The 19,065-nt window shown below is 42.3% G+C and overlaps 1 protein-coding gene across 2 annotated transcripts in view; it reads left to right on the top strand.

Moving 5' to 3' along the window:
- The window catches only part of LOC106570219 (KH domain-containing, RNA-binding, signal transduction-associated protein 3), a 152,438-nt gene that overhangs the window by 74,491 nt on the left and 58,882 nt on the right, over positions 1-19,065 (top strand). The window lies entirely within an intron of this gene.

Consider the following 19,065-nt stretch of genomic DNA (forward strand, 5'->3'; position numbering starts at 1 on the left):
ATACCTTTTAGGGTGATCTGGGATCATGTGAAAAGGGAATAGGCTAACTGTAAAATATACAATTTCATTGCATTTGTTTATACACTGAGTGTACAAAACATTAGGAGCACCTGCTCTTTCCATGACATAGACTGACCAGGTGAATCCAGGTGAAAGCTATGATCCCTTATTGATGTCACTTGTTAAATCCACTTCAATCAGTGTAGATGAAGGGGAGGAGACAGGTTAAAGAAGTATTTTTAAGCCTTTAGACAATTGAGATAGGGATTGTGTATGTGTGCCATTCAGAGGGTGAATCGGCAAGACAAAATATTTAGGTGCCTTTGAACGGGGCATGGTAGTAGGTGCCAGGCGCACCAGTTTGTGTCAAGAACTGCAACGCTGCTACAGTAGGTTTATCCACAATTTTGGCGGTTCTGGGGTCAAACAGGGGAGGGGGTGCAACTCAATATTAGGAAGGTGTTCTTAATGTTTGGTGTACTCAGTGTATATAGTACCTTGATGACTTTGCGCTATGCTACGGGGTATCATCCCCATGCATTGTTAAGGGCTGCTAGCGTCTATGATGCTTTTACTCTACAGATGAAAGAAGAAATCAAAGGGTCTCGTCTGCTTAACAATATCTCTTAATAATCAATAGGGTTGAAATAGGGTTGACTTTTTATGAAAAATAATAATGCATTGGTTTATGAGGAACTAAAAAGATGACTAGTATGTTCAGAAAGCAAGGAGGGTACTGTAGTGTACTGTACATATTCATAAATACCCACTGAGAGTAAAAAGTCATCCTGAGTGTATATAGAGCAGACTGGTTGCAGTGTCCTAAGAAATTGCAAGAGATCTTTGCTTTTATCGTGTGCATGATAAACAATCAAAGCTCAAAATAAAAATAAATACTTTCGAGCCAGTTCTGAGACGTATAAATAAATATAAATGAGTCAACAAAAATATGTAAATAAACGGAATAGTGTGCCTCAGGAGTAAGATGATGTAAAGTACGGAGGCCCATTAGTCAGCTCATGTGTGTGTCTCAAATGGCACCCTATTCCATATAGTGCACTACTTTTGACTGACCAGCTGAATCCAGGTGAAAGCTATGATCCCTTATTGATGTCCTGTAAATCCACTTTAGTCAGTGTCGATGAAGGGGAGGAGACAGGTTAAAGAAGTACTTTTATGTCTTGATATAATTGAGACATAGATTGTGTATGTGTGCCATTCAGAGGGTGAATGAGCAAGACAAAAGATTTAAGTGCCTTTGAACGGGGTATGGTAGTAGGTACCAGGCGCACCGAATTTAGTCTGTCAAGAACGGCAATGCTGCTGGGTTTTCATGCTCAACAATTTCCGTGTGTATCAAGAATGGGTTCATCCAGCCAAATTCACACAACTGTGGGAAGCATTTGAGTCAGCCCTGTGGAATGCTTTCGACACGTTGTAGAGTCCATACCCCGACGAATTGAAGCTGTTTTGAGAGAAACTCAATATTAGAGTGTTCATAATGTTTTGTACACTCAGTGTATTTTGTTTGCTCATTCACTGTGTAATTGGTATAAATCAATCTCTCAACAACTAAACATATCTCGCCAACCGCCATGAAATACTGCCCTGTTTTTCATGCCCATACATTATTCACACCCCTTGACTTTTTCCACATTTTGTTGTGTTACAGACTGAATTTAAAATAGTTTAAATAGAGATATTTTGTCACTGATTTACACACAATACCCCATAAAGTCAAAGTGGAATTTTGTGTGTAGAACATTTGAGAAATTAATTTAAAAAAATCAAGGCTGAAATGTCTTGAGTCATTAAGTATTCAACACCTTTGTTATGGCATCCCTAAAGAAGTTCAGAAGTACAAATGTCCTTAACAAATTGCATAATAAGTTGCATGGACTCATTCCGTGTTCAATTATAGTGGTTAACATTATTTTTGAATGACTGTACCCCACACATACAATTATCTGCAAGGTCCCTTAATCCAGTAATGAATTTCAAGCACAGATTCAACCACAAAGACCCGGGAGGTTCAATGCCTCACAAAGAAGCGCACCGATTGAGAGATGTGTGTAAAAAAAAAGCAAATGCTGAATATCCCTTTGAGCATGGTGAAGTTATTAATTTGGCTTTGGATGCTGTATCAATACACCCAGTTACTACAAAGATACAGGTGTCCTTCCTAACTCAGTTGCCGGAGAGGAAGGAAACCACTCATTGATTTCACTATGGTGATTTTGGTGATGGTGATTGTAAATCAGTTACGGAGTTTAATGGTTGTGATACGAGAAAACTGAGGATGGATCAACATTGTAGTTATGCCATAATACTAACCTAAATTACAGAGTGAAAAGAAGGTATAATAAAAAATGATCCAAAACATGCATCCTGTTTGCAACAAGGCACTAAGGTAGTACTGTAAAGAAATGTGACAAAGAAATTTACTTTTGTCCTGAATACAAAGCATTATGTCTGGGGCAAATCCAACACAACATATCACTGAGTATCACTCTTCAAATGTTCAAGCATGGTGGTGGCTGCATCATGTTATGGGTATGCTTGTCTAGGGAGTTTTTTAGGATCTTCCTGAGTGGCCTAGCTACAGTTTTGACTTGAATTGGCTTGTGGCTTATGGCAAGACCTGAAAATTGCTGTCTAGCAATGATCAACAATCTACTTGACAGAGGTTGAAGAATTTTTAAAAGAATAATGGACAAATATTGTACAATCCAGGCGTGCAAAGCTCTTAGAGACTTATCCCAAAAGACACAGCTGTAGTCGTTGCTAAAAGTACTACTGCAAAGTATTGACACGGGTGTGAATACTTATGTAAATTAGATATTTCTGTATTTCGTTGTTAACAAATGTGCAACAATTTACAAAAACATGTTTTCAATTTGTCATTATGGGGTAGTGGTGAGAAAATGTAGATCGGTGAGAAAAAAGAAAAAAGAGAAAAAAAGAAAAACAAATTCTGTCTGTAACACAACAAAATGTGAAACAAGTCAAGGGGTATGAATAGTTTCTGAAGTCACTGTACGTACAGCCCATCATAAATATTTGTGTAATCACCCAAGGCCATTAGAAAGGTGTTAATTTACAGTTTAGGCTGTGTTAATGTCTCTCCTCTCTCCCCTGTGTCTCTATGTCTCTGTGTGTCTCTGTCTCTGTGTCTGTCTCTCTTCTCTCGTACATTTTTCTGTGTACCACTGTGTCTCTCCTCTGTGCCTCTGTGTATGTCTCTCTTCTCCTTTGTGTTTCTGTGTCTCTACTCTCCTCTGTCTGTCTCTGTGTTTCTACTCTCCTCTGTGTCTCTCTGTGTGTCTGTGTCTCTGTGTGTCTCTGTGTCTCTTCTATCCTCTGTGTCTCTCTGTGTGTCTGTGTCTCTGTCTGTCTCTGTGTCTCTTCTATCCTCTGTGTCTCTCTGTGTGTCTGTGTCTCTGTGTGTCTCTGTGTTTCTCCTCTCCTCTGTGTCTCACTGTGTGTATGTGTCTCTGTGTGTCTGTCTCTTCTATCCTCTGTGTCTCACTGTGTGTATGTGTCTCTGTGTGTCTGTCTCTTCTATCCTCTGTGTCTCTCTGTGTGTCTGTGTCTCTGTGTGTCTCTGCGCCTCTGTCTCTTTGTGTCTGTCTCTCCTCTCTCCTTTCTGTCTCTGTGTGTCTGTCTCTTTGTGTCTGTCTCTCCTCTCTCCTGTCTGTCTCTGTGTGTATTTGTGTCTCTCCTCTCCTCTGTGTCTCTCTGTGAGTCCCTCTGTGTGTCTGAGTCTCTCCTCTCCTCTGTGTCTCTGTGTGTCTCTGTGTCTCTCCTCTCCTCTGTGTCTCTCTGTGTGTCTCTCTGTGTGTCTGTGTCTCTGTGTGTCTCTGTGTGTCTCTGTGTCTCTCCTCTCCTCTGTGTCTCTCTGTGTGTCTCTCTGTGTGTCTGGGTCTCTGTGTGTCTCTGTGTCTCTCCTCTCCTCTGTGTCTCTCTGTGTGTCTCTCTGTGTGTCTGGGTCTCTGTGTGTCTCTGTGTCTCTCTGTGTGTCTGGGTCTCTTCGCTCCTCAGCAATGGCAGTAGTGATTTATTCTTCTGCTGTTGGCTCTGTCTGTCCTGCTGTCTTCAGCAGAATCGCTGCATGCTGGCTTTTCTCTGAACACACCTCTCCTCTCGTCTCACAGCGCAATACACACATACATACATACACACACACCTCCTCTCCTCCTCTCCAGCACAGTGCAGGCTAGCAGTATAGTAATGCATTCAGGAAATGATGAAAAGATGTTAGATGTTGGTCCGCCCTACCCCCCTGGGTAGCTGTGATTAATCATAGATTCGTTCCTACTGGTTGGTGTCCTCTGACTTTTTAATCATCACAGAACCCTTCATCTCTCCACCTGCTTTCTCCATCCCCTGCCAACTCTAAGATGTGTGGTTGAAAATTCTGTGGTTTTGGTTATAGTTGCTGTTAGGATGACCACTCTGCACCACGGCTCCTCTGTCAGCCTTGAACTACGGCTGTGAGAGGGGTGTGTAGGCCTGCTCTACACTCTTAGAAAAATGGTTTCCAAAGGGGTTCATAAGCTGTCCCCATAGGATAACCCTTTTTGGTTCCATGTAGAACTATTTTGGATTCCATGTAGAACCCTCTATGGAAAGGGTTCTACATGGAATCCAAAAGGGTTCTACCTGGAACTGAAAGGGTTTCACCTGGAACCAAAAATGGTTCTTCAAATGGTTCTCCTATGGGGACAGCCGAAGAACCATTTTAGATTCCAGATAACACCTTTTTTTCTAAGATTGTAGTGTGATCCTAGTGTGTGTGTGTGTGTGTGTGTGTAACCATAATCAAAGCAAAGTGGTTCTTGCCAACACATGATTAAGAAGAGACTGTTCAGCTCATATGGGCCGTCACTATCGGTGCCAGGCAGTACAGTCCCCTCCTAGTCCCCATCCAGGGACAGTAAGGGACCCACACTGCAGCAGTTCTGGACTGGGTTCAGATTACTGCTGTTGTTGGGGGAAATGGATTAGAGATATTAAAAGCAGTAAATGACCACAGGCCCGTCAGACTATGGTTGCGTCCCATTACATCCTATTCCCTTTATAGTGCACTACTTTCTACTCAAAGGTAGTGCACTATAAAGGGAAGATGGGTGCCATTTGGGATGCAGACCGGTTTTTACTTATTCCAAACACCCATTGAAGAAAGACTGATATGTCTAGTAAAACAGAATGGCGAACACAGCAATCTGGCTGATTCTACCAGGCTAGTACTGTACTGTGAAATGTGGGCTAGAGAGGCTTTAGTTTGCATGAGTAAATATAAAGACAGGGTGGTGTTTAATGTCCAGATTAAGTTTATCTCTGACATTTAGAGGCATTAAACAGATCAGATCCAAGGCAAATATTTTTGATCTGTCTGTAAATAACTAGGCTTTAAAAAAGCACCAAATCAACAGCATCCCACAGCACAGCACCAAAACAGCATGTGATATGCTGCCTGACTGACTGACTGTCATACCTCCTGTTATTTGTCTTAATAAAATGACAAATTCTACAGAACGAAAAAACGTAAAACTAAAAACATTAAACGTCTATGTAATTTTCTCATGCTCAATCATTGTTTACATTACAGGATGTATTCCACCCTGAATATAACAGGTGCAAACTTTCCCACCTGTTCACGCTCAGACGGATGTAAACCTGGCTATTTGTCAACATAATGGACTTTCAGATACCTTTGGCACCTTTTATGTAGCCTCAGCATCTGTAGACCCTGTGTACAAAAGTAATGAGGGGAATTTAACTGGTGTTAGCATATATGTAGGCCTGGATACGAGCACAGTAGTGAAACTGACAATATACAGCCATATGGCCTGAGTTCACCTGAGTGCACTGCATGCAACTGACCATGAAAATGACAGTTACTGACCATGGCAATGACAGTTAATGACAATGGCAATGACAGTTACTGACCAAGGCAATAACAGTTACTGACCAAGGCAATAACAGTTAATTACCATGGCAATGACAGTTAATGACCATGGCAAGGACAGTTAATGACCATGAAAATGACAGTTAATGACCATGGCAATGACAGTTAATGGCCATGGAATTGACAATTAATGACCATGGCAAGGACAGTTAATGACTATGGCAAGGACAGTTAATGACCATGGCAATGACAGTTACTGACCAAGGCAATAACAGTTAATGACCAAGGCAATAGCAGTTAATGACCATGGCAAGGACAGTTAATGACCATGGCATTGACAGTTACTGACCATGGCAAGGACAGTTAATGACCATGGCATTGACAGTTACTGACCAAGGCAATAACAATTAATGACCATGGCAGTTAATGACCATGGCAAGGACAGTTAATGACCATGGCAATGACAGTTAATGACCATGGCAACGACAGTTAATGACCATGGCAATGACAGTTAATGACCATGACAATGACAGTTAATGACCATGGCAATGACAGTTAATGACCATGGTAATGACAGTTAATGACCATGGCAAGGACAGTTAATGACCATGGCAAGGACAGTTAATGACCATGGAAATAGAAGTTAATGACCATGGCAAGGACAGTTAATGACCATGGCAATGACAGTTAATGATCATGGCAGTGACAGTTAATGACCATAGAAAGGACAGTTAATGACTATGGCAAGGACAGTTAATGACCATGGTAATGACAGTTAATGACAATGGCAATGACAGTTACTGACTAAGGCAATGAGAGTTAATGACCATGGCAATGACAGTTAATGACCATGGCAATGGCAGTTAATGACCTTAACAATGACAGTTAATGACCATGGCAAGGACAGTTAATGACCATGGCAAGGACAGTTAATGACCATAGCAATGACAGTTAATCAAATAAAATAAAATCAAATGTGTCTAAATAGCCCTTCTTACATCAGCTGATATCTCAAAGTGCTATACAGAAACCCAGCCTAAAACCTCAAACAGCAAGCAATGCAGGTGTAGAAGCACGGTGGCTAGGAAAAACTCCCTAGAAAGGCAAAAACCTAGGAAGAAATTTAGAGAGGAACCAGGCTATGAAGGGTGTCCAGTCCTCTTCTGGCTGTGCCGGTTGGCGATTATAACAGAACATGGCCAAGATGTTCAAATGTTCATAAATGACCAGCATGGTCAAATAATAATAATCGCAGTAGTTGTCGAGGGTGCAACAAGTCAGCACCTCAAGAGTAAATGTCAGTTGGCTTTTCATAGCCGATCATTGAGAGTCTCTCTACCGCTCCTGCTGTCTCTAGAGAGTTGAAAACAGCAGGTCTGGGACAGGTAGCACGTCCGGTGAACAGGTCAGGGTTCCATAGCCGCAGGCAGAACAGTTGAAACTGGAGCAGCAGCACGTACCTTGCTGTACCCAGTCAGGTGGACTGGGTACAGCAAGGAGTCATCATGCCAGGTAGTACTGAGGCATGGTCCTAGGGCTCAGGTCCTCCGAGAGAGAGAAAGAAAGAAAGAGAGAAAGAAAGAAAGAAAGAAAGAAAGAAAGAAAGAGAGAAAGAGAGAATTAGAGAGAGCATACTTAAATTCACACAGGACACCGGATAAGACAGGTAAAATACTCCAGATGTAACAAACTGACCCTAGTCCCCCGACACATAAACTACTCCAGCATAAATACTGGAGGCTGAGACAGGAGGGGTCAGGAGACACTGTGGCCCCATCCGATGATACTCCCGGACAGGGCCAAACAGGCAGGATATAACCCCACCCACTTTGCCAAAGCAGCCCCCACACCACTAGAGGGATATCTTCAACCACCAACTTACCATCCTGAGACAAGTCCGAGTATAGCCCACAAAGATCTAGGCCATGGCACAACCCAAGGGGGGCGCCAACCCAGACAGGAAGACCACGTCAGTGACTCAACCCACTCAAGTGACACACCCCTCCTAGGGACGGCATGGAAGAGCACCAGTAAGCCAGTGACTCAGCCCCTGTAAAAGGGTTAGAGGCAGAGAATCACAGTGGAGAGAGGGGAACCGGCCAGGCAGAGACAGCAGAGCCTTCCAGAGCCTTTCTGCTCACCTTCACACTCCTGGGCCAGACTACACTCAATCATATGACCTACTGAAGAGATGAGTCTTCAGTAAAGACTTAAAGGTTGAGACCGAGTCTGTGTCTCTCAGATGGGTAGGCAGACCATTCCATAAAAATGGAGCTCTATAGCAGAAAGCCCTGCCTCCAGCTGTTTGCGTAGAAATTCTAGGGACAATTAGGAGGCCTGCGTCCTGTGACCGTAGCGTACGTGTAGGTATGTACGGCAGGACCAAATCGGAAAAAGATAGGTAGGAGCAAGCCCATGTAATGCTTTGTAGGTTAGCAGTAAAATCTTGAAATCAGCCCTTGCCTTAACAGGAAGCCAGTGTAGGGAGGCTAGCACTGGAGTAATATGATCAATTATTTTGGTTCTAGTCAGGATTCTAGCAGTCGTATTTAGCACTAACTGAAGTTTATTTAGTGCTTTATCCGGGTACCCGGAAAGTAGAGCATTGCAGTAGTCTAACCTAGAAGTAACAAAAGCATGGATACATTTTTCTGCATCATTTTTGGACAGAAAGTTTCTGATTTTTGCAATGTTACGTAGATGGAAAAAAGCTGTCCTTGAAACAGTCTTGATATGTTTGTCAAAAGAGAGATCAGGGTCCAGAGTAAGGCTGAGGTCCTTCACAGTTTTATTTGAGACGACTGTACAACCATCAAGAGTAATTGTCAGATTCAACAGAAGATCTCTTTGTTTCTTGGGACCTAGAACAAGCATCTCTGTTTTGTCCAAGTTTAAAAGTAGAAAGTTTGCAGCCATCCACTTCCTTATGTCTGAAACACAGGCTTTTGGCGAGGGCAATTTTGGGGCTTCACCATGTTTCATTGAAATGTACAGCTGTGTGTTATCCGCATAGCAGTGAAAGTTAACATTATGTTTTCGAATGACATCCCCAAGAGGTAAAATATATAGTGAAAACAATAGTGGTCCTAAAACGTAACCTTGAGGAACACCAAAATTGACAGTTGATTTGTCAGAGGACAAACCATTCACAGAGACAAACTGATATCTTTCCAACAGATAAGGTCTAAACCAGGCCAGAACTTGTTCGTGTAGACCAATTTGGGTTTCCAATCTCTCCAAAAGAATGTGGTGATCGATGGTATCAAAAGCAGCACTAAGTTCTAGGAGCACGAGGACAGATGCAGAGCCTCGGTCTGACGCCATTTAAAGGTCATTTACCACCTTCACAGTTAATGACCATGGCAATGACAGTTAAAAACCTGTTAGGGACAGACGTTCCGCTAGCGGAACGCCTCACCAATATCCAATGGTAGAGCGTGGCGCGAAATACAAATACCTTAAAAATGCTATAACTTCAATTTCTCAAACATATGACTATTTTACACCATTTTAAAGACAAAACTCTCGTTAATCTAACCACATTGTCCAATTTCAAAAAGGCTTTATAGCGAAAGCAAAACATTAGATTCTGTCAGGAGAGTACCCTGCCAAAAATAAATCACACAGCCATTTTCAAAGCAAGCATATAATGTCACAAAAAACAAAACCACAGCTAAATGCAGCACTAACCTTTGATCTTCATCAGATGACACTCCTAGGACATTATGTTATACAATACATGCATGTTTTGTTCAATGAAGTTCATATTTATATAAAAAAAAACAGCTTTTTACATTAGCATGTGATGTTCAGAACTAGCATACCCACCGCAAACGATAAACGTTTACAAAAAACATAACAATTATTTTAAGAATTATAGATACAGAACTCCTTTATGCAATCGCGGTGTCAGATTTTAAAATAGCTTTTCGGCGAAAGCACATTTTGCAATATTCTGAGTACATAGCTCGGCCATCACGGCTAGCTACTTTAACACCCACCAAGTTTGGGACTCACTAAACTCTGAATTACTATTAGAAAAATTGGATTACCTTTGCTGTTCTTCGTCAGAATGCACTCCCAGGACTTCTACTTCAACAACAAATGTTGTTTTGGTTCCAAATAATCCATAGTTATATTCAAATAGCTCTGTTTTGTTCGTGCGTTCAGGTCACTATCCGAAGGGTGACGTGCGAGCGCATTTCGTGACGAAACATTTCCAAATATTCCGTTACCGTACTTAGAAGCATGTCAAACGCTGTTTAAAATCAATTTTTATGCTATTTTTCTCGTAAAATAGCGATAATATTCCAACCGGGCAACGTTGTATTCATTCAAAGGCTGACAGAAAAAAATGTAGTAGTCTCGTGACCGCGCATCTCCTGTCTCACTGTCCCCAGGCTGACCACTTACAAATTCTGCTGCTGTTCTTTGCCCAGAGACAGCAGACACCCCATTCCACTTTCTGGCGGCTTTAGAGAGCCAATGGAAGCCTTAGAAAATGTCACGTTACAGCACAGATGCTGTATTTTCGATAGAGATGCAACAGAAGGACAAGAAATTGTCAGACAGGGCACTTCCTGCATGGAATCTTCTCAGGTTTTGGCCTGCCATATGAGTTCTGTTATACTCACAGACACCATTCAAACAGTTTTAGAAACTTTAGAGTGTTTTCTATCCAAATCTACTAATTATATGCATATTCTAGTTTCTGGGCAGGAGTAGTAACCAGATTAAATCGGGTACGTTTTTTATCCGGCCGTGAAAATACTGCCACCTATCCCAAAGAAGTTAACACCTGCGGGACACAGCTGGTGAAATATCAAGGCGGGAAATTCAAAACAACAAAATGTCATAATTCAAATTTCTCAAACATACAACTATTTTACACCATTTTGAAGATACACCTCTCCTTAATCCAACCACATTGTCCAATTTCAAAAAGGCTTTACGGCGAAAGCATAAAGTTAGATTATGTTAGGACAGTGCCAACACAATAAAAAGCACACAGCCATTTTCCAAGCCGGAGAGGGGTCACAAAAACCAGAAATACAGCTAAAATTAAGCACTAACTTTTGACGATCTTCATCAGATGACACTCCTAGGACTCAATGTTACACAATACATGTATGTTTTGTTCGATAAAGTTCATATTTATATCCAAAAACCCCATTTTATATTGGCGCGTGATGTTCAGAAAATATTTCGCCTCCAAAACTGACAGCACAACAATTTACAAAAATACTCATAAACGTTGATAAAATATAAAATTGTTATTCAAAGAATTATAGATAAACATCTCCTTAACCTCTTACATCTAGACGTTCCACTAGCGGAACACCTGCTCCAATATCCAATGATAGGCGTGGCGCGAATTACAAATTCCTCAAAAATACAAAAACTTCAATTTTTCAAACATATGACTATTTCACAGCATTTTAAAGACAAGACTCTCCTTTATCTAACCACACTGTCCGATTTCAAAAAGGCTTTACAGCGAAAGCAAAACATTAGATTATGTCAGCAGACTACCCAGCCAGAAATAATCAGACACCCATTTTTCAAGCTAGCATATAATGTCACAAAAACCCAGAAGACAGCTAAATGCAGCACTAACCTTTGATGATCTTCATCAGATGACAACCCTAGGACATTATGTTATACAATACATGCATGTTTTGTTCAATCAAGTTCATATTTATATCAAAAAACAGCTTTTTACATTAGCATGTGACGTTCAGAACTAGCATACCCCCCGCAAACTTCCGGGGAATTTACTAACAATTTACTAAATTACTCACGATAAACGTTCACAAAAAGCATAACAATTATTTTAAGAATTATAGATACAATACTCCTCTATGCACTCGATATGTCCGATTTTAAAATAGCTTTTTGGTGAAAGCACATTTTGCAATATTCTAAGTACATAGCCCAGCCATCACGGGCTAGCTATTTAGACACCCGGCAAGTTTAGCCTTCACCAAAATCAGATTTACTATTATAAAAGTTTGATTACCTTTTGTTGTCTTCGTCAGAATGCACTCCCAGGACTGCTACTTCAATAACAAATGTTGGTTTGGTCCAAAATAATCCATCGTTATATCCGAATAGCGGCGTTTTATTCGTGCGTCCCAGACACTATCCGAAATGGTAAATCAGGGTCGCACGCATGGCGCAATTCGTGACAAAAAAATTCTAAATATTCCATTACCGTACTTCGAAGCATGTCAACCGCTGTTTAAAATCAATTTTTATGCAATTTATCTCGTAAAAAAGCGATAATATTCCGACCGGGAATCTCCTTTTCGGCAAACAGAGGAAAAATCACAAAGACGGGGGCGGCCAGGTCACGCGCCTAAGCCCACAGTCCCTTGATCGGCCACTTGAGAAAGGCGATAATGTGTTTCAGCCTGGGGCTGGGATGACGACCTTCAGGTTTTTCCCGGGCTCTGAGTGCCTATGGAAGACGTAGGAAGTGTCACGTTAGAGCAGAGATCCTTTGTAAAAGATAGAGATGGCAAAGAAGTTCAAGAAATGGTCAGACAGGCCACTTCCTGTAAAGGAATCTCTCAGGTTTTGACCTGCCATTTGAGTTCTGTTATACTCACAGACACCATTCAAACAGTTTTAGAAACTTTGGAGTGTTTTCTATCCAAAGCCAATAATTATATGCATATTCTAGTTACTGGGCAGGAGTAGTAACCAGATTAAATCGGGTACGTTTTTTATCCAGCCGTGAAAATACTGCCCCCTAGCCATAACAGGTTAATGCAACCGCTGTGACAGATTTCAAAAAAGCTTCACGGGGAAAGCACACTTTGCAATAATCTGAATACGGCGCTCAGAAAAATACATCAGGCAATACAGATACCCGCCATTTTAGAATCATCTAAAATCATAAATAGCATTATAAATATTCACTTACCTTTGATGATCTTCATCAGAAGGATCTTCCAGGAATGCCAGGTCCACAATAAATGTTGTTTTGTTTGATAAAGTCCATAATTTATGTCCAAATACCTCCTTGTTGTTTGCGCGTTCAGTAAGCTACTCCAAATGTAGGAAGCTCGCCGAAAATTTCACGACGAAAGGTCAAAAAAAGTTATATTTACGTTCGTAGAAACATGTCAAACGTTGTATAGTATCAATCTTTAGGGCCTTTTTAACATAAAACTTCTATAATATTCCAACCGGACGATTCCAATGTCTTGAAAAACGTTATGGAACACAGCTACCTCATCATGTGAACGCGCGCCAATGAACTCATGTCATTTTCTGAGTCACCAACTTCCCGGCCTTCTTGTTCGCTCTCTGTTCACTGCAAAAGCCCGAAACAAGGTTCTAAAGACTGCTGACATCTAGTGGAAGCCTTAGGAAGTGCAAAATGAACCCTAAGTCACTGTGTGTTAGATAGGCAATGACTTGAAAAGACTACAAGCATCAGATTTCCCACTTCCTGGTTGGATTTTTCTCAGGTTTTTGCCTGCCGTATGAGTTCTGTTATACTCACAGACATCATTCAAACAGTTTTAGAAACTTCAGAGTGTTTTCTATCCAAATCTACTAATAATATGCACGTTTGACTCTGGGCCCAAGTATTAGGCAGTTTACTCTGGGCATGCTTTTCATCCGAAATTGAAAATACTGCCCCCTATACCTTAAAATGTTAACACAGTGTCTAAAGAAGGGCCAGAAGTATACAGAATGGTGTCGTCTGCGTAGAGATGGATCAGAGACTCACCAGCAGCAAGAGCGATATCATTGATGTACACAGAGAAGAGAGTGGGCCCAAGAATTGAACCCTGTGGCACCCCCATAGAGACTACCAGAGGCCCGGACAACAGGCCATCCGATTTCACACATTGAACTCTATCAGAGAAGTAGTTGGTGTACCAGGCGAGGCAATCATTTGAGAAACCAAGGCTATCAAGTCTGCCGATGAGGATGTGGTGATTGACAGAGTCGAAAGCCTTGGCCAGGTCAATGAATACGGCTGCACAGTATTGTTTCTTATCGATGGCGGTTACAATATCGTTTTGGACCTTGAGCGTGGCTGAGGTGCACCCATAACCAGCTCTGAAACCAGATTGTATAGCGGATAAGGTGCGGTGGGATTCGAAATGGTTGGTAATCTGTTTGTTGACTTGGCTTTCGAAGACCTTAGAAAGGCAGGGTAGGATAGATATAGGTCTGTAGCAGTTTGGGTCAAGAGTGTCCCCCCCTTTGAAGAGGGGGATGACCACAGCTGCTTTCCAATCTTTGGGAATCTCAGACGACACAAAAGAGAAGTTGAACAGGCTAGTAATAGGGGTTGCAACAATTTCAGCAGATAACTTTACAAAGAAAAGGTCCAGATTGTCTAGCCCAGCTGATTTGTAGGGCTCCAGATTTTGCAGCTCTTTCAGAACATCAGCTGACTGGATTTGGGAGAAGGAGAAATGGGGAAGGCTTGGGCGAGTAGCTGTGGGGGGTGCAATGCTGTTGACCATGGTAGGGGTAGCCAGGTGGAAAGCATGGCCAGCCGTAGAAAAATGCTTATTGAAACTCTAAATTATAGTGGATTTATCGGTGGTGACAAGAGTTTCCTATCCTCAGTGCAGCGGGCAGCTGGGAAGAGGTGTTCTTATTCTCCATGGACTTTACAGTGTCCCAGAACTTTTTTGAGTTTGTGTTGCAGGAAGCAAATTTCTGCTTGAAAAAGCTAGCCTTGGCTTTTCTAACTGCCTGTGTATATTGGTTTCTAACTTCCCTGAAAAGTTGCATATCACGGGGGCTGTTCGATGCTAATGCAGAACGCCACAGGATGTTTTTGTGTTGGTTAAGGGCAGTCAGGTCTGGAGAGAACCAAGGGCTATATCTGTTCCTGGTTCTAAATTTCTTGAATGGGGCATGCTTATTTAAGATGGTGAGGAAGGCATTTAAAAAAAATAACCAGGCATCCTCTACTGATGGGATGAGGTCAATATCCTTCCAGGATACCCGGGCCAGGTCGATTAGAAAGGCCTGCTCGCTGAAGTGTTTCAGGGAGCGTTTGACAGTGATGAGTGGAGGTCGTTTGACCGCTGACCAATTATGGATGCAGGCAATGAGGCAGTGATCGCTGAGATCTTGGTTGAAAACAGCAGAGGTGTATTTAGAGGGCAAGTTGGTTAGGATGATATCTATGAGGGTGCCCATGTTTACGGCTTTGGGGTGGTACCTGGTAGGTTCATTGATAGTTTGTGTGAGATTGAGGGCATCAAGCTTAGATTGTAGTATGGCTGGGGTGTTAAGCATGTCCCAGTTTAGGTCACCTAGCAGCACGAGCTCTGAAGATAGATGGGGGGCAATCAGCACAGCTGGGGGCAGAGGGTGGTCTATAGCAGGCGGCAACGGTGAGAGACTTGTTTTTAGAGAGATGGATTTTTAAAAGTAGAAGTTCAAATTGTTTGGGTACAGACCTGGATAGTAGGACAGAACTCTGTAGGCTATCCCTGCAGTAGATTGCAACACTGCCCCCTTTAGCCATTCTATCTTGTCTGAAAATGTTGTAGTTAGGGATGAAGATTTCAGTTTTTGGTGGACTTCCTAAGCCAGGATTCAGACATGGCTAGTACATCCGGGTTGGCAGAGTGTGCTAAAGCAGTGAATAAAACAAACTTAGGGAGGAGGCTTCTAATGTTAACATGGATGAAACCAAGGCTATTACGGTTACAGAAGTCATCAAAAGAGAGCGCCTGGGGAATAGGAGTGGAGCTAGGCACTGCAGGGCCTGGATTCACCTCTACATCGCCAGAGGAGCAGAGGAGGAGTAGGATAAGGGTACGGCTAAAAGCTATGAGAATTGGTCATCTATGACGTCCGGAATAGAGAGTAAAAGAAGCAGGTTTCTGGGGCGATAAAATAGCTTCAAGGTATAATGTACAGACAAAGATATGGTAGGATGTGAATACAGTGGAGGTAAACCTAGGCATTGAGTGATGATGAGAGAGATTTTGTCTCTAGAACCATCATTGAAACCAGAAGATGTCATAGCATGTGTGGGTGGTGGAACTGAAAGGTTGGATAAGGTATAATGAGCAGGGTTAGAGGCTCTACAGTGAAATAAGCCAATAAACACTAACCAGAACAGCTATGGACAAGGCATATTGACATTAAGGAGAGGCATGCTTAGCCGAGTGATCATAAGGGTCCAGTGAGATTCAGACAGCTAGCCGGGCCATAGGTAGCAAGCTGGCAGAAGATGGAGGGAGGTCTGATTTTTAGCCACCTTGTGCGTTTCCGTCGGGAAGATTAGTGGGGTTCCGTGGGGTAGAGGGGACCAATCCAATTGGCAAAATAGTTATAGTTATAGTGGCCCAAGAAAATTGTCCGATAGACCTATTCAGATAGCAGCAGATAAGACAGCTAACAATTAACGGGCCGCAGATGGGCGTTCAGGTTACGTCGCGACGGAGGGGCCAGTTGGATAACTCCCTCGGGCAGATAACGTTCGTAGTCCAGTCGTGAAGGGGTTCCACATCGGCAGTAAAACTGGTCCGGATATGTGATTGTAGCCCAGGAGTGGCTGATGGAACTCTTCAGCTGGCTAGCTCCGGAATAATTGATGTTAGCTCCGGGACCGACGTTAGCCAATAGTCACTCGGATAGCAGCTAGCTAGCTGCAAGATCCAGATGTAAATGTCCAGAGCTTGCGGTAGGTATCCGGGGATATGGAGAGAAAATAGGTCCGGTATGCTCTGGTCTGTTTCGCGTTGTACAAAACTGGCGATAGCTTTTCGAGCTAAGGGACAGCTGATGACCGCCAACCATGGTTAGCTGAATTCTAACGTTAACTAGTGAACTGGCTAACTTCTGGCTAGCTTCTGTTGTGGATTTCAGATTTGAGGTAAATAATACTTTTTTTTTAATTGATGAGGCCAGTTGCTGTAGAGTGTTTTGAGGTTGAGTTTTTAGAAAAAAAATATATAAAAAGATATGCGAAGACAAGATGTAAATATATAAATACTCGGGACACGACAAGACGAGGACAATGGACGTCTGAATGCAACCTTGGAACTTTTTAATGACCATGGCAAGGACAGTTAATGACCATGGCAATGACACTTAATGACTATGACAATGACAGTTACTGACCAAGGCAATGACGGTTACTGACCATGGCAAGGACAGTTACTGACCATGGCAATGACAGTTAATGACCATGACAACGACAGTTACTGACCAAGGCAATGACAGTTACTGACCATGGCAAGGACAGTTACTGACCATGGCAAGGACAGTTACTGACCATGGGAATGACAGTTACTGACCATGGCAATGACAGTTACTGACCATGACAACGACGGTTACTGACCAAGGCAATGACAGTTACTGACCATGGCAAGGACAGTTACTGACCATGGCAATGACAGTTACTGACCATGGCAATGGCAGTTAATGACCATGACAATGACAGTTACTGACCAAGGCAATGACAGTTACTGACCATGGCAAGGACAGTTACTGACCATGGCAATGACAGTTACTGACCATGGCAATGGCAGTTAATGACCATGACAATGACAGTTACTGACCAAGGAAATGACAGTTACTGACCATGGCAAGGACAGTTACTGACCATGGCAATGACAGTTACTGACCATGGCAATGGCAGTTAATGACCATGACAATGACAGTTACTGACCAAGGCAATGACAGTTACTGACCATGGCAAGGACAGTTACTGACCATGGGAATGACAGTTACTGACCAAGGCAATGACAGTTAATGACCATGGCAAGGACAGTTACTGACCATGGCAAGGACAGTTACTGACCATGGTAGGGATAGTTACTGACCATGGCAATGACAGTTAATGACCATGGCAATGATAGTTACCGACCATGGCAATGACAGTTAATGACCATGACAATCACAGTTAATGACCATGGCAATGACAGTTACTGTTTTGATAGAATAACAGGCAGGAGACACAGAAACCATAGGTAAGGTGTAGAACAAAATAGGGCAGGTTTTTTTGTCTATCCTGTCCACTAATTAATGACCCATAGAGATGTAGGAGACAGCTGTATAACTCACCGTTAAACGGAGAGAGAGATGGTGAGCAGAAGAGAACAAGCTCTGTACTCTGTACCCTCTATCTCCCTCTCTACCTGCTTTATCTCTCTCTCCCTGCACACTCTCTCTCTCTCTCTTTCCTCTCTCTCTCTCTTTGCTTTCTTTCTTTCTCTTTCTCTCTCTCTCTTTCCTCTCTCTCTTTGCTCTCTTTCGCTCTCTTTTCTCTCTCTCTCTTTCTCTCTCTCTCTCTCTTTCTTCTCTCTCTCTGCTCTTTCGCTCTCTTTTCTCTCTCTTTCTCTTTCTCTCTCTTTCCTCTCTCTCTCTTTGCTCTCTTTCTCTCTCTTTTCTCTCTCTCTCTCTCTCTCTCTCTTTTCTCTCTCTCTCTCGCTCTCTCTCTCTCTCTCTTTGCTCTTTCGCTCTCTTTTCTCTCTCTTTCTCTCTCTTTCCTCTCTCTCTTTGCTCTCTTTCTCTCTCTTTTCTCTCTCTCTCTCTCTCTCTCTCTCTCTCTCTCTCTCTTTTCTCTCTCTCTCTCGCTCTCTCTCTCTCTCTCTTTCCGCTCTCTCTTTTCTCTCTTTCCTCTTTTGCTCTCTTTCTCTCTCTTTTCTCTCTCTCACTTTCCTCTCTCTGCTCTCATTCTCCCTCTCTCTCTTTGCTCTTTCTCTCTCTTTTCTCTCTCCCTCCTCTCTTTTTCGTGTCCATCTACTCTCTCTGTTTTGGTCTTTGCATGACCTTAAACATTGTCACTTAACAGTCAACAGCTATATGAAAATAGCAAGGGCACTCTATGTGACTTTTGCAGAGCATTTAAACAGGGATGACATTGACATATAAAGGCAAACTGTGGTATTTTATAAAACTTGACATGTTGAAAAGATGATGTACTATTTGAACGTGACCTGTCAAATGCTGAGCCTCTTCATTTCACATAATGCTGTTATAATTGTTTGGATTATGTTTGTTAGTTGTCAAAGGCAGAAAGAATGCAGTCAGAGTGCAGTATAACTGCATCCAAAATAACACCGTTTAATTTTTTACGGTGCAGTATAATTGCAGTTAAGCTGCAGTATACTGCTGTTATTCTGCAATTACTGCGTCCAAAATATCAGTCGACT

This window comes from Salmo salar, chromosome 14 (assembly GCF_965601325.2).
Source record: "Salmo salar chromosome 14, fSalSal1, whole genome shotgun sequence".
Taxonomy (NCBI): Eukaryota; Metazoa; Chordata; class Actinopteri; order Salmoniformes; family Salmonidae; genus Salmo; species Salmo salar.